The sequence below is a fragment of the Pongo abelii genome, chromosome 5 (genome assembly GCF_028885655.2).
Source record: "Pongo abelii isolate AG06213 chromosome 5, NHGRI_mPonAbe1-v2.0_pri, whole genome shotgun sequence".
NCBI classification, from domain to species: domain Eukaryota; kingdom Metazoa; phylum Chordata; class Mammalia; order Primates; family Hominidae; genus Pongo; species Pongo abelii.
Genome location: NC_071990.2, coordinates 34,161,154 through 34,175,400, shown reverse-complemented (window position 1 = coordinate 34,175,400; position 14,247 = coordinate 34,161,154). Strand labels below are relative to the sequence as shown.

Here is a 14,247-nt window from a genome sequence, read left to right as displayed (position 1 = left end):
GGCGCAATCTCAACTCACTGCAACGTATTGCAATTGTTTGAACCATCTCCTGAGTTCAAACAATTCTCCTGCCTCAGCCTCCTGAATAGCTGGGATTACAGGTGTGTGCCACCACACAGCAGCTAGTTTTTGCATTTTTAGTAAAGAAAGGATTTCACCATGTTGGCCAGGCTGGTCTCGAACTCCTGACCTCAAGTGATCCACCCGCCTCGGCCTCCCAAAGCGCTGGGGTTACAGGCATAAGCCACCACACCTGGCCTATTTTCTCCCATTCTGTGGGTTGTATTTTTACTTTCTTGATAATGTCTTTGAAACACACAAGTTTTTAATTTTTATAAATTCAAATTTATTTTTTCTTTTGTTGCTCATTATTTTGGTGTCATATCTATGGATCTATTGCCAAATCTGAGGTCATGAAAATTCTCCCTATGTTTTCTTTTAAGTTTTATAGTCTTAGTTCTTATATTTAGGGCTTTGATCATTTTGAGTTAACTTTTGTATATGGTGTGAGGTAAGGGTCCAACTTCATTCTTTTGCTTGTAGCTAACCAGCTGTCCCAGCACCATTTGTTAAAGTCTATTCTCCACTGAATGGTCTTAGTACCCTTGTCGACATGTGACATGTGACAGCAGACACATGGTTTTATTTCTAGACTCTCAGTTCTAGTCCATTGATCTCTGTGTCTATCCATTGATCCAGACCACATTGTTTTGATCACTGTTGCTTTTCTTCATCACCACATTGCATGGAACACTGTGATTCAAATATTTGTTGACTGTTCAAAGCCCAACAACCAAAAACCACCAGGAACACAACCGTAGGATTTATTTAGCAAGGGAGAATGCACCCTGGAAAACTTCCCAAACATCTCAAAAGGAGAGTTATGAAAGGAGCCTCTTCCAGGGTTGGGGTTGGTGCTGGGTGACTTTAGGGAGAGGGAGGGGAAGCAGAGGCCAGTCTGGGGTTGGGTGCTTCCAAGAAGTGGGCCAATTTGGTGATAGGGAACTTAATTTTTACATAGGAGGTAGGAGGATTAAAATAGGGCCAGATTGTCACTAGTGGAGAAGCACTGGTCACTCAAAGAGGCTGGTCAGTCATTTTTGTGACCCTGGAACAGTCTTCTCTAATGTGCTGTCTTGAACTCTGTCTTTGTTTCTTTGGTCTGATTGTCAGCAAGGCTGTTTTCCACATTCTGGGAGTAAACAGATGGCCTCTGCTGTGGAACAACTAGAGATTCAGTAGGCCAAGGCAGCCTCCACCCATCCTGTGACATCTAATCCAATGCTTGCTTTAGAGACCAACACATTGGCCAGGGTCAGCTGGGGATAGCAGGAGGTGCCCTCAGTGTGTGATGGCCTGTGCCTAGACCACTAACTCACCGTGTGGCCTGGGCCTGTTTCCTCATCTGGAATATAGGAAGATTGGAGGGGACAGCACCCCAGCCTCCTTCCAGTTCCTCCTCTGTGATCTAACTGTCTTCTTGTGCTATTTCAAAGACAGGGAAATCTCCCACGATGACTGTCCTTATTTCACCGGCCAATACCACGTGTGTGCACTCACACACACTCCTGCACACACAGGCAGCTGTGACTCACCCGCTTCAAGTCCCTGATTCAGTCTTCTAGCTCAGCAGCTCCAGACATTTGAATTTCATACCCTGGCAAAATTTCCAAAAAATATTTTTGGGACCAACACAGGGTTGCCAATATTTTATTTTGTCAAATAGGACATTAAAAATAGCAAGTACTACCACCTGCCGCAAACATTGAATCATAAAAAGTTAATATAATCAAGGATAATACTTTCAAGTTTCCTGTGTTCTCCTCATTTTTTGGACAAGGGGTGAAACTCCTGCTGGAATAGGCAATTGTTAGTGTTCCCTGTGTTTGGGAATAGCTGTTTTATCTTTTGACTTTGGCTCTTATTAAAATGCAAATGCTGTCTGAGGGCCAGCCTCAGTTGGCCACAAAGGAGTGAAGGGCTCGTGGGGAGGGGGTGTGGCAGGCTGAAGGAGGGGACAGGAAGGGCTCCGAGCTGAGCCCTGGACACCAGGTCTCCAGAAGCTCAACAAGCCAGAGACGGAAGAACTCGCACCCATGTCCCCAGGCACATCTCAACAGCCTCTTTAATTGAGAAGTTTGAAACACAGGCCTGGGAGAAAGTGTTGGGTAACTGGTGAAGCTCTAGTCAAAGGAAGGTTGAAGAGAAATTTCCCCTCTGGCCTTGAAGCTGCACCCTCTTAACACCTCCCTAGCTGCCACATTCTACTTCCAGTTGTTTGCACCTGAAGTGTTTGCCCAAAGCCTATGAGAAATACTCTGTGTGTGTGTGTGTGTGTGTGTGTGTGTGTGTGAGAGAGAGAGAGAGAGAAATCTCTGCAACCACTGTAAGTAGTTTTTGTAGAAGAGAGAAAGAAGCAGAAAGTAAGTTGTCCAGCCCCACAACAATGGTGTGAGTTTATTTTTAACTTTTTTGGGTCACAGGACAACACATAGCATTGGTGGTTCACTCTGTCTGGACCGTGCAGAGCCAAATTCAAAGAGTAGACCCCTCCTACCCCCCACCCATTCTCCTAGTGCCTTACGCACTGTGCTACTATTCCTTTAAAATGTGCTTCTGTGTCACCAGAGAGGACCAATCAGCATACGGGGGAGGAGCTACTTGGGGCCCTGACCACCAACTGTGCCAATAAAATAAGAGTCTATAGGGTCTGCTTTAAGAGTGACAGCCTCCTGAGGAAGCTTGGAGCAAACCTGTTTAAAGGGACAGTGTATCAAAAGGGCCACTCAGGTGGTATAAAGCGTTCAGAGCCCCTGAACTGAGCAATGCAGCCCCAAAGTGGCTGCTGTCCTTCTGGAAGATGATTATTTGCTGGAAAAGACAAGCGATTTATCTAATTGGGCTTTTATTTGCATTTTAAATCATACTCTTTTGCTAAACTAATGGACCTCCTATTTATAGATGACTCCAACACAAAGTGACTACTAATTACTACAATTAATATCACGTTAAGGGCTTGCCAGCCAACTTCATAGCAACTTGTATCGCCTACTCATTTTCAATTAAGGCACATTGACAGGGAGAATACGTGGTTATTAAGAGAGGGCCCTGGTGTGTAATTACTGCTCACGAAGGTCATTAAGCAACTCCCCTGCAGGGTTGGCACCTTGGCGCCCAGGGGCTGGGGCCCAGATCCACGTCCTACCCGGGGGCCATAAAGGCACAGTGCCCCAGGCTGCCAGGCAGATGGCAAGCCTGGCTCTGACTTGCCTGGAGGTGGAGCAGATGATGCCGGAACGCTGGGGCTGAGACAGCAGAGGCAGGGAGGCTGAGGGGGCCATCCGTCCTCCTCCTGAAGACAGCAGTTGTGGCAGCCACTGGAGAGTTGGCAGGAGCACCACAGCCTCCCTGGAGTGGCACACAGCAAGTGTCTATGAGGCCTCCTCCGGGACAGACGGGGGTGGCAGTAGGGGAGCAAAGTTCGGGGGAGGCTGGGAGGCAAATGCTTCAGGCCTGGGAGGGGTCCTCGGCTCCAAATGCTGCGGAATGGCCACTTCTGAGGAGGAGGAGGAGACCTTGGGGTGAAGTGAAGCCGTCAGAGAGAGGAAAAGGCCTGGAGGGGTGGGGTAGTAGTTGAAGAAGGTGGAGAATGTGAGCATTTCAAGATTCAGGACCAGGGTGCTTGTGACCAACTGTCCACTGATTCTTCCTGACCTGGCAGCCACAGCCCACCCGCCACAGTCAAGGCACGGGCTGTCAGCCCCAGAGCCAAACCCAGGGCCCAAGCAGGGGAAGGTCGGGAACCTATGAGGCACAGGGCCGAGACCTGCTGGTGTTGGGGTGAGGACCTGGGACAGGAGGTGAGCAGCCCCTGGCAGTGGGGTGCTGGAGCTGGGGACCTGGGAGCCGGGCCAGGGCCTTCCTGACTTCAAGGACTCCGTGTTTACAACTTGGAATTGGCCAGGGTGGATGATTTAGATCACGAAACACTACAAACCTGCAACTGCCACAAACCAGGTGTTCTCCTTCAGAGAACTGGGTGTTAAACATTTCCCAGCACACCACAGTCTTGGGGCAACCTGTCAGGGCACTGCGCCCTGGGGACTGCAGTGTGGGGCCTGGTTTATTTCCTTAGCACCTGAACCCACATCCATGTAGTGCTCAGCAGGAGCTCAGTAGGCATTGACTGCACTGAGTTTGATGGAGATGGAGAGGAAGCCCACTTCTAAGAAGCGAGCTGCATAGATAGCATGGCTTCTCAGGAATCAGGTGGGGCTGTGTTCACCTCCAGACCTGGGGTCTACATTTGGGACAAACCGACAGGTATGGACAGACACTCCCTCCCCCATGGCCTCAGTCTCCAAGGAGTCCCTCTCTCACCAGGCCAGCACCCACACACCACTAGCTGCCTCATCTGGGAAGGGGATTGGGCCTCCATGGGGAAGTGGGCTCTGGAGTATTGCTGAGTATGGGGAGGGAGGGCCCTCAGCCCTCTGGGGAGGACTGGGTTGGGGGCCCCTGGGGTAGTGGGCAGGCCCAAATCATGGCTGTCAGGTTCTGCTGGCCGAGCTCCTGGGAAGGCTCTGCCTGTCAGCCCTGCACTAATGAGTCCTCCCCAGGCTCTGTCCTCACGCCTCTGTCCTAGTCACCTTCATTGCCTTGTTCCCAGGTGTCCTCGTCCTTTTCAAATCACCTCTAGCGGCCTCTGTGTCTCTCCTCTATCCTCTCTGCATAGTAGGTCTTCATCAGCACTGGAAGGGAAGGGAGAGGAGGGGGCAGGATCGTGGTGCTGTGTGTTAGGATCAGGTTTGCTGCACGAGAATGACGGTGGCTCCCGTAAGACGTTTCTCTCTCTCCTTACCGTGGGAAGTCCAGGGCTGGCATTGGTGGTGCCATGGCTATCTGGTTGCTCTGCCATTGTCATAACGTGGCTCCCACCTCATGGTCCAAGGTGGCAGCCATTGCTCCTGTCTGCCTCCGGCCAGCAAAGGAGGAAAGGGCAAGAAGAGGAGCATGCTGGTCCCTTTGAGGCACTTCTTTTAATCCACAGGTGGCAACTATTCTGGCTCTCATGTTCTTGTACCTGAGCTGTGGCCCCCCTGCACTCAGAGAGGAACTTCCTTTGCCTCCAGGTCCAGCCTTTGTCCCAAGAAGGCAGCACTCCACCGGGAGGGGACCCCAGCAAGCCTTGTCCAGGTGCCAGGGGTACACGGCTGTGGGCTCGCCTTCCTACCTGTGGCCCAGGAAGCACTCCCATGTGACCACAGCCTCTGTGGCAGGATGCCAGGCCCCGAGGAGCACACCAGATGCTGGGATTGCCATGGAGCCCACCTCTCCATGGGGAGAACTTTCACATGTACAGCCTGCCCAGGGCTGGGGGTGTGGAGGGAGCAGGACACAGTGCCCACCATCCCGCGGGCTGGGTCTTGTGCCCTTAGCAGTCAGCCAGATTGTGCCTGGTAAACCCTCTCTACTTCTTTGCTTTCTTCTTTCTAATTTCCTCCAGGAAACTCTCTGAATGTTTGCTGGGCTAAAACCTGAGGAACTGGGGAGGTGATTAGAAGAGTTTCGGGAGCCAGGCACCCAGGGAGGCAGGGCAGATGGTGACCTCCTTACGAGGCCACCAAGACTCTCCCCCACCTTCCAGGGCTGGGACTCAGAATGCTTCCCCCCAGCTCTGCAGATCCCGGGACCATCTGCTCAGGGGCCGGCCCACCCAGGGTTAACCCTCCCAGTGTCTCGGCCTCTTGTGTGACTCTTTTTTTTTTTTTTTTTTTTTTTTTTTGAGGGAGGGAGTCTTGCTCTGTCACCCAGGCTGGAGTAAAGTGGAGCGATCTCGGCTCACTGCAACCTCTGCCTCCTGGGTTCAAGCAATTCTCCTGCTTCAGCCTCACAAGTAGCTGGGATTACAGGCGCCCGCCACCAGGCCCAGCTAATTTTTGTATTTTGGTAGAGATGGGGTTTCACTGTGTAGGTCAAGCTGGTCTCAAACTCCTGACCTCAAATGATCCGCCCACCTGGGCCTCCCAAAGTGCTGGGATTACAGGCATGAGCCATTGCACCCAGCCGTAGCTCTTCTTCAGGCCCCATTTCTACCTCCCCCAGCTACCCCTTTCTCTTCCCTCCCAAGTAGCCCTTGTCAGCAATCAGGTCTGGTGTCAGGGGCCTCTGTGGATTAGGAATGAGGGCAGCAGCAGGAGCATGTCTCTGGGACCCCAGGTGGGCTCACATAGGCTCCTTGGCCTCCTGCTGCTTTTTTGCTTCCTCCACCTCCGCTCCCCAGGCTCGGCTCTACTGGGGCTCAGTAGGCAGTTCAAGGAGGGATGCCACCAGGACTGTGCCTCCACCCCGGGCCCAGTTGGGGTTGTGTCTCTGGGCAGAGAGCTTCCCTAGTGGCTGTCCCCATGGGCCCACCAAGCTGTCTCATTCAGAGAGGCTGAGAGCTGGCCAGGAGGAGACAGGTTGTCACTTCCCACCGGTTGGTGAAGGCACATAGTAGGCATTAAATAAATGCTGTTCTTCCCAGCTTTCTCTTCCACCGCATAACACGAAGTGCTTCGTGAAAATTTCTGGTTACTCATAAAAATCTTAAATAGCTCTCACTTTATAAGTGTTTAAACAACTTAAAAATGTAACTCCCCCATCACGCAGTTTCCTTTTCATGTGCTAGCTGGGGCTGTGTTTATATACACAGTTATGCCGCTGAAAGAAAGGGTCTCGGTGGCCACGATGCTACAAAGCCGGATGCCTGGGGTTTTGGTAATTGTCTTAGTGTGTTTTGTGTTGCTTATAATACAATACCTGAAACTGGGTAATTTATAAAGAGAAAGAATGTATTCCTTACAGTTATGGCAGCTGAGAAGTCCCAGGTCGAGGGGCCACATCTGCTGAGGGCCTTCCTGGGGCAGGGCCTCTGCAGAGTTCCCAGGCAGGCCGGCTCAGGTCTCTCTCCCTTTTATCAGAAAGCCACCAATCCCACTCCAGTGAAAACCCATTCATCTACTAACCCATTAATCTGTTAATCCATGAGTAGGTCAATCCTTTCATAAGGGCAGAGACCTCATGACCCAATCACGTCTTAAATGCCCACCTCCCAATACTGCGGCACTGGGGATTCAGTTTCAACAGGAGTTTCGGCAGTGATAAACATTCCAGCTATAGCAGTAAGGGTAGCTGGTGCAGTGATGTGCTTCATCTCTTCTTGGGCTGGCCTCCATGTTGACCCTCACTGCTGAGGCCACTCCCTGGGGCTCCTCCACTCCCTGATTCTGTCCCACCAGAAAGCGACCCACATTCACCCTTCCTCCTGGGTCCTTTCTCTTTCTCTTGACTGGGGCGCCTGACCTCGCTCTGGTCCTCTGTGCTTCGGGCTGCTGGGCCTGCCTCACCTCCACCCCGCTTGGCCATAGCCCCACACCCATCACATCCATAGTCTGGCTACCCAGTGAGCTGCCTCCATGGCCCGTTCCCAGAGCTGCTGGGCACATAACATATCCGACCTGGAGCAGGCCTGTGGGCACCTAGCTGGCCTCTAGTTAGCCCATTCTCATCCTCAGAGCCCTCTGCCTCTTGGCAGAAACCACACCTCCTATTTCACAAAGAAAGAGAAGCTACCGGAGAGGAGCCCTGACCTCCATCCCATTATTGCCCCTCTTCCTCTCCCCCACCTGCCGTTCCCACCAGCATTTAAACACCTGAGGCCTCCCTTCCAAATGGGAGCACCTCTCCCAGCCCTCATAGGGCCTAGACGTCAGGGCTGTACTGAAGTCTAATTCTGCCATCTCCCCCACCTCCTCAGGGCCCATGCAACCGAGGCAGCGAGGCCTTGGCTGGCCGTGCCTCTGCTCTGCTGGGATTTCCACCCTTCGTACCCACACGGCTCCCTCTTCCTCGTGGTCCAGCTCAGCTCTGCCTCCTCCTGCTTCCTTCTGCAGCTCTGTCCAATTTTCCTCTGGTTTCATTTCCTTTGCTGCACCTGCAGCTCTTGGACATATTAATTTGTCTTGCGTTTGTTTTGTGTCCCACCCTTTCAGCAGAACATCGAGTCCAGGAGGGCAAGTGTCTGTCTGTCTTGTACACAGGGCTTGGGTGTGTGATTGTGCATCACGAAAGACTTATTCCATGAATGAATGCATGAATAAGTGAATGATCATTATTCTGATTCTCTAGGTAAGGAAACGAAAACAGCCCCTCCCTGGCCACTCAAGCCTTCCTGCTTCTACCTGGCGCACCCTTCTTCCAACCTGGGCTGCTCTCCTGCTTCTGTCTGCACTCCAGCCCTGGGAAGCCCTGCCCACACTGGGCTTATCTCCTTTCACTGAGCTCTTCATCCATAGGCTAGCTGGGATTCTTCCTCTGCACAGTCCCTGTTACCGGGCATGGTTCATAGCAAAGCTCCTTGAGTTGGTGAAAGAGAAAAGGGGATTTATTAAAACAAACCCCAGTAGCTCAACTGCCTTCAGAACAGGCCAGGGGTGTCTCAGATGCGCTTGTGAGGTGTCTTAGGACAAGCCATGTGCTGCAGCCACCCAGAAGCAGGGCTTAACCCCGCCCCTCTCCTCTCTTGGTACCTGGGACACCCCAGGCTGAACTCCTAAAACTCTTAATGGCCCCCTCCCAATGATTCAAAGGTCCTGCATTTTCTGATGCCTCCACCCAGTTCTGCAGGAGCCCAGTGAGAGAGTTTTCTGGGTTAGCCCTGGGGGTGGCTGAACTCATGTGGGAAATGATCCCTAGAGGGGGATGTGTCTGTGATGGGTCAGAGCACTGCCCCAGGCTCTTTATCGAGGACAGTCTGAAAGGCTCCAAGATTCCATCACCTCCTTCCCTGCTAGCCTCAAAACCTCCCAACCAGAGTCTGCTCACAATGAAGCCAGGATGGGCTGGGAGTCAGGAAGGCGCAGGGGGTCAAGGAGATGGGATGGGGCCAAGGAGGCGGTTCCTACGGAGGGGCTCCAGACACCCACCTGCCACTGGACTCTGCCAGGGCCGGAAGGTGTCTCAGAGGAGAGCTGAGACTCATTTTGCATATTGCTTGCCTTTCACCCGTCTTCCTGGTTCCCAGTGGCAGGATGGTTTCCTCCCTGGCAATGGCCGCTGTACAAACAGCATAACTAGGCGGTGGCTGGATCTTCAGAGACCCTTCCATGCTTTTGGGCCAGATACCCACATCTTCCATCTCTCTTCCTCAGGGGCCTCCAGGGTCTTGCACGCAACCTTTGCAAATGGACATGGCCTCTTCTGCCTATAATTTGCCCTCTTCTTCCATCCTTTCCCTCTGCACAAGCTACCACTGTGCACCTGGTTTCCCCAGGCTCCCATTTTCTCTGTCTCTGTCCATCTCTCTCCCAATGTCTGTCTGTCTGTCTGTCTCTCTCTCTCTCACTAGCCACCTCTACCCCTTCATCAGTCTTTAAGCATTGTGTTTTTCAAGTCTCTGTCTCCATCACAGTTTCCCCAGCTCAGCTTCTGTCATCCCTGCTTTATAACCAAAATGGTGTCCTAAACGGCCCTCTGCCTCCAGCCTGGCCTGTGCCACCTGCAGGCCAAGGCCCTTCTCCAGCCCACACCAGATCCTGCCTCTGGTCACTCCTCTTTGCTGGGCCCACAGAGCCCTGTGTACACTGGCCTGCCTGCCCCCCACTTCTTCAGGCAACACTCCAGCTAGTTCCTCCCAGCTCCTAATGTCATCCACTGCCCTCCCAGATCCTTCCACTTGGCTTGCTGCTGTCCACCCTTGAGGTCTTAGTTTAGACATCTCTACCTCCCGGAAGCTCCCTCTGCCTGTTGCCCCCTCTAGGCTGGGATTTGCTCCTCTCCTTTGTGCTTTCCAATGCTCTGTGTGGCCCCATCCTGAAACACTGCACCGCAGGGCCCTCTCATAATGGCGGGGACCGTCATTCTTACCCTCCACCGAATCTGCAGTAACAGCCCAATCGGCAGGAAGGTTGGTGAAGCCACTACTCTACTCTCAACATGAAGGGCCTTTTTAGGGAGGGAGGAGGGGACAAGGAGGCCTGGGGAAAAGCTGATGGCAGAGGCAGCTATGTCAAGACATGGTCAGGATGCTGTGCCCAGGACCCCTACTCCCTGGCCATCAGTAATGACTGCGCTCAGGGAATGTCCAAGGTGGCACTGCTGGAGGAGATGTGAGCAGAAAGTGTGAGGCCTAAACAGGCCCAGTCTGCCTGTTGGCCTCTCTTTCCTCTGGGCATGGGGCCTTGAGGAACATCAGCACTTGTGACCACGAAGATGGAGGTGACACGCTAAGGACAGCAGAAAGATGGATGGGGTCCCAATGGCCTGGGCCCCAGCCCTGGACTGCCTACCTCCACGTAGCAGTGGGCATGGCTGCTGTGCCTGGCCCATGGAGCAAGTCCCGGGGGAGATTTTCCACCCTCCTGGGATGTCGTGGCTCACCAATGCGGACATGAGGCATCTCCTCCCCACCACCCCCCGACCTGTGCCATCATCCCTGCTCTGGAGACCCCACTCCAGGCACAGTCCTAGGCCAGGAGCACAGTCAGGAGGTCCCCAGACTCTATGAGCATCTGTTATTTTATGGTATAACCCTCAGTCTGGGTTGAGGCTCCCTTAGTTCTCCCCAGCCCTGGAGGAGGGGGTTAGTTTGTGATCTCTGACTCTTGTCTGTCTGGCCCTACTCCCCTTGGTTGTGGGCTGCCATGGAAACCCACTGACCACAAGGCTTGGCCCCTGACCCTGAGGAGGCTGCCCCCTGACCCTGAGGAGGCAGTCCCCTGACCCAGCCTCCTGGGATCATCTGGACCCCAAGCTGGGGGCTTTGAGCTGGGAGGTGTGAGCTGGGGGTCATAAGCCAGGCTCAGCCTCTGAAGTCCAAGCCCAGAGGTGCACATTTGGCTGATCCACCAGAGTGTTGGGTCTTAGCCCATCTGGCAGGACACGGGACTTACAGCCCAAGGCCTGGTTGGGGCTGGGCTCCGTTTTTCAATGTCAGCACTTTGCTCCCTGTTTCTCAACACTAAAGACCATGTCAACACCTTGGAAAAGACCAGGGGATGCTGGCAGCCAAGGAAGCCTCTTGGAGCTTGAAGAGCTACATCCCCTGATAATGATGGTAGGCACTGGGCAGCCAGGTCTGCAACCTTTAACCAACACAATGACTGGGTAAAGAATATGGCATTCCTTTATTTGGTTGACAGCTTTTAAAAAATTGCTCAAATGCCCAGTCTGGTTTAAAGTTCAGTTCCATTTGGAATCAGGAAGAGCCTCCCCAGACCCCAGGTGTGGCTGGCTCCTGTCTGCAGAGAGGGGCTCACTGTCCTTCTGAGTGTGGGTCGTGGCTCCTCCTTCTGGCCGGAACAGCACTCTGGCTGGCGCTCTGAGCTGGTTGTAGTTCCACGCGATCCAGTCTAGTGTCCACACTGAAGTGACCCCCACCATGCTGGGCACCTCTGTAGCCACACAGCCTTCTGGGTCCTGCTTACAGCACATGGAATCAGGGCAGGTCAGGAAAACCAAGCCTTAGTGACCTCTTCAGCCTGCCCATGCAAGGTGGCCAAGGGGCAGGTGCGTGCCCAGGTGGCCATAGGGCCACTTACCCTTCATTAACTTTACTTAGCTTGTGATGGTTCTCCTGCTCTGAAGCAGAAACCTGAAGAAGGGTTTTTCTCTTTATTCTCCTTCCCAGAATCCCTTGGTGCAGGCAGGGTCAGGTCACCTTTTCCCTTCTCTTTTCCTACCCAGACCTCACTTAAATAAAAATTCCATACAGAGTCCAACTTACCAAGCCTGGCCCCCAGCAGACTCCTAAAGATGATTCAGGAAGGTAGACCCTCTTCTTTCAGAACCAAAGCCTAGGTTGCTACCTCCTGGGATTGCAGCAAATGCCTTGCTACAGAACCCAGGAGCTGATGATTACCTGCACTACCTCTTTCATTTTTTCTAGAACAAACCAGAATGCTTCCATATCAACTTAGCCATAATGTCAGGCCACCTTTCCCTCCAGTTGTGTTGCAGGAAGTCAGGAACCCCGAATGGAGGGGCCGGCTGAAGCCATGGCAGAATAATTGTGGAGTTGTGAAGATTTCATGGACATTTATTGGTTCCCCAAATTAATACTTTGATAATTTCTTACGCCTGTCTTTACTGCAATCTCTGAACATAAGTTGTGAAGATTTCATGGACACTTATCACTTCCCCAATCAATACCCTTGTGATTTCCTATGCCTGTCTTTATTTTAATCTCTTAATCCCGTCATCTTTGTAAGCTGAGGAGGATGTATCTCACCTCAGGACCCTGTGATGATTGCGTTAACTGCACAGATTGTTTGTAGAGCATGTGTGTTTGAACAATATGAAATCTGGGAACCTTGAAAAAAGAACAGGATAACAGCAATGTTCAGAGAGCAAGAGAGATAACCTTAAACTCTGACTGCCGATGAGCCGGGCAGAACAGAGCCATATTTCTCTTCTTTCAAAAGCAAATGGGAGAAATATCACTAAATTATTTTGCTCAACAAGGAACATCCCTGAGAAAGAGAATGAGTCCCTGAGGGTAGGCCTCTGAAATGGCCGCTTCAGGGGGCAGCCGTCTTTTATGGTCGAAGCTGTAGGGGTGAAATAAGCCCCAGTCTCCCATAGCGCTCCCAGGCTTATTAGGATGAGGAAATTCCCGCCTAATAAATTTTGGTCAGACCGGTTGTCTGCTCTCAAACCCTGTCTCCTGGTAAGATGTTATCAATGACAATGCGTGCCCAAAACTTCATTAGCAATTTTAATTTCGCCCCGGTCCTGTGGTCCTGTGATCTCGCCCTGCCTCCATTTACCTTGTGATATCTTATTACCTTGTGAAGCATGTGATTTCTGTGACCCACACCCTATTCATACACTCCCTCCCCTTTTGAAAATCACTAATAAAAACTTGCTGGTTTTACGGCTCAGGGGGCATCACGGAACCTGCCGACATGTGATGTCTCCCCCAGACACCCAGCTTTAAAATTTCTCCCTTTTGTACTCTGTCCCTTTATTTCTCAGACTGGCGGACACTTAGGGAACATAGAAAAGAACCTACGTGAAATATCGGGGGTGAAATTTGCCTGATATCTGGCTGAATTTCCCCCAATACAGTTGTATTCCTGGATTTGTTCCCTTGCTCCCAGATGGCTTTTTCACATGGAAACTGACTGGTCCGAGACCTTTGTGTGAATTCTCCTTTGTGGAATTCACCATGGTGGTGAATGTTACTCTAAGTCCATGAAGACATCAAAGCCCTATCCCACCCTGAAACCACAGGTCCTTGCTCTTGTGTATGGATTCAGAGCCCTGCCACCAGCTCCTCTATACCTCCACACTCTTCAGCCAGGGACAGCATTTTAGTCCCCTTCCTGTTCCCAGCCCAGTCTCCTGGGAAGCAATTCTTGCCCTCTCTGTTACCCCATTCTGCTAATAGGGTGCCCAAGTCCCCACAGTTACTCCTCTGCCTTCCCCACTGTCAGGGTCTCAAGTGCCTGGGTTTCTGCATTGGTGACTATTTTGAGTTAATTCTTAGTTCCCATCTCCCTCAACTTCACCTGCTCTAACTTCCTAAGCCTATCTATCCCCAGAAACCTGAACAGCTTAAGGATACTTTAACCCCTTAACAAGGATGTTTTGCATCTCAGAAAACCCAATCCCTGATCCTTACAAAAATGGCATTTCTGAAAACTTTTGAAGTCAGACACCTTAGCTTGGATTCCATTACCCCACCCAGGGGAACCTGTGAACCAGACCATAAAGAGGCAGGATTGTCCCAAGCAGGGCCCTCCTTTGAAGCCCTTTTTTGTTGGCATTCCTGCTCAGAAAACTCCCTCCTGCATCACCCACTGAGGTTTGCATAAGGCCCTCCACCAGGTCTTCTCTGACCTATGGAAGTCGAGTCCTGAGGCTGCTGGGGAGTCTGAATGACCAATACACGGACCCTGTCACTACTTCCACCCATCCCCAGCTCTCCATCCCAGCTTCCAACTGGGACAGCTGGCCTCACTTTCAATGGGGCCCAGCTGTGCTGCTTGACTTCTCTGATTTTGGCTCCCATCCAGCCCCACTGACTTCTTGCAGCTTGTGACTCCACATACAATATTCAGGACCAACAAGATTTCAGGTAACCTTCAGGAGACTCCAGAAAATCCAAAGTGAAGACAGAGCCTGAAGACCCATGAAGAATTCAGCTAGAGGAAATGCCCTTCTCACCCATCGATGTTTCTGGTTGGTCAGAGACAAATGTTTTGT

General features: G+C 51.9%; 1 long non-coding RNA gene across 1 annotated transcript; it reads right to left on the bottom strand.

Moving 5' to 3' along the window:
* Positions 1-242: 242 nt before the first annotated feature.
* Positions 243-8,234, bottom strand: LOC134761511 (uncharacterized). The gene is made up of 3 exons (XR_010140206.1): positions 4,650-8,234; positions 1,596-3,575; positions 243-1,192 (listed from the first exon to the last, which is right to left on the bottom strand). It is a non-coding gene; the product is annotated as an uncharacterized LOC134761511 (long non-coding RNA).
* Between the last annotated feature and the right edge of the window lie 6,013 nt (positions 8,235-14,247).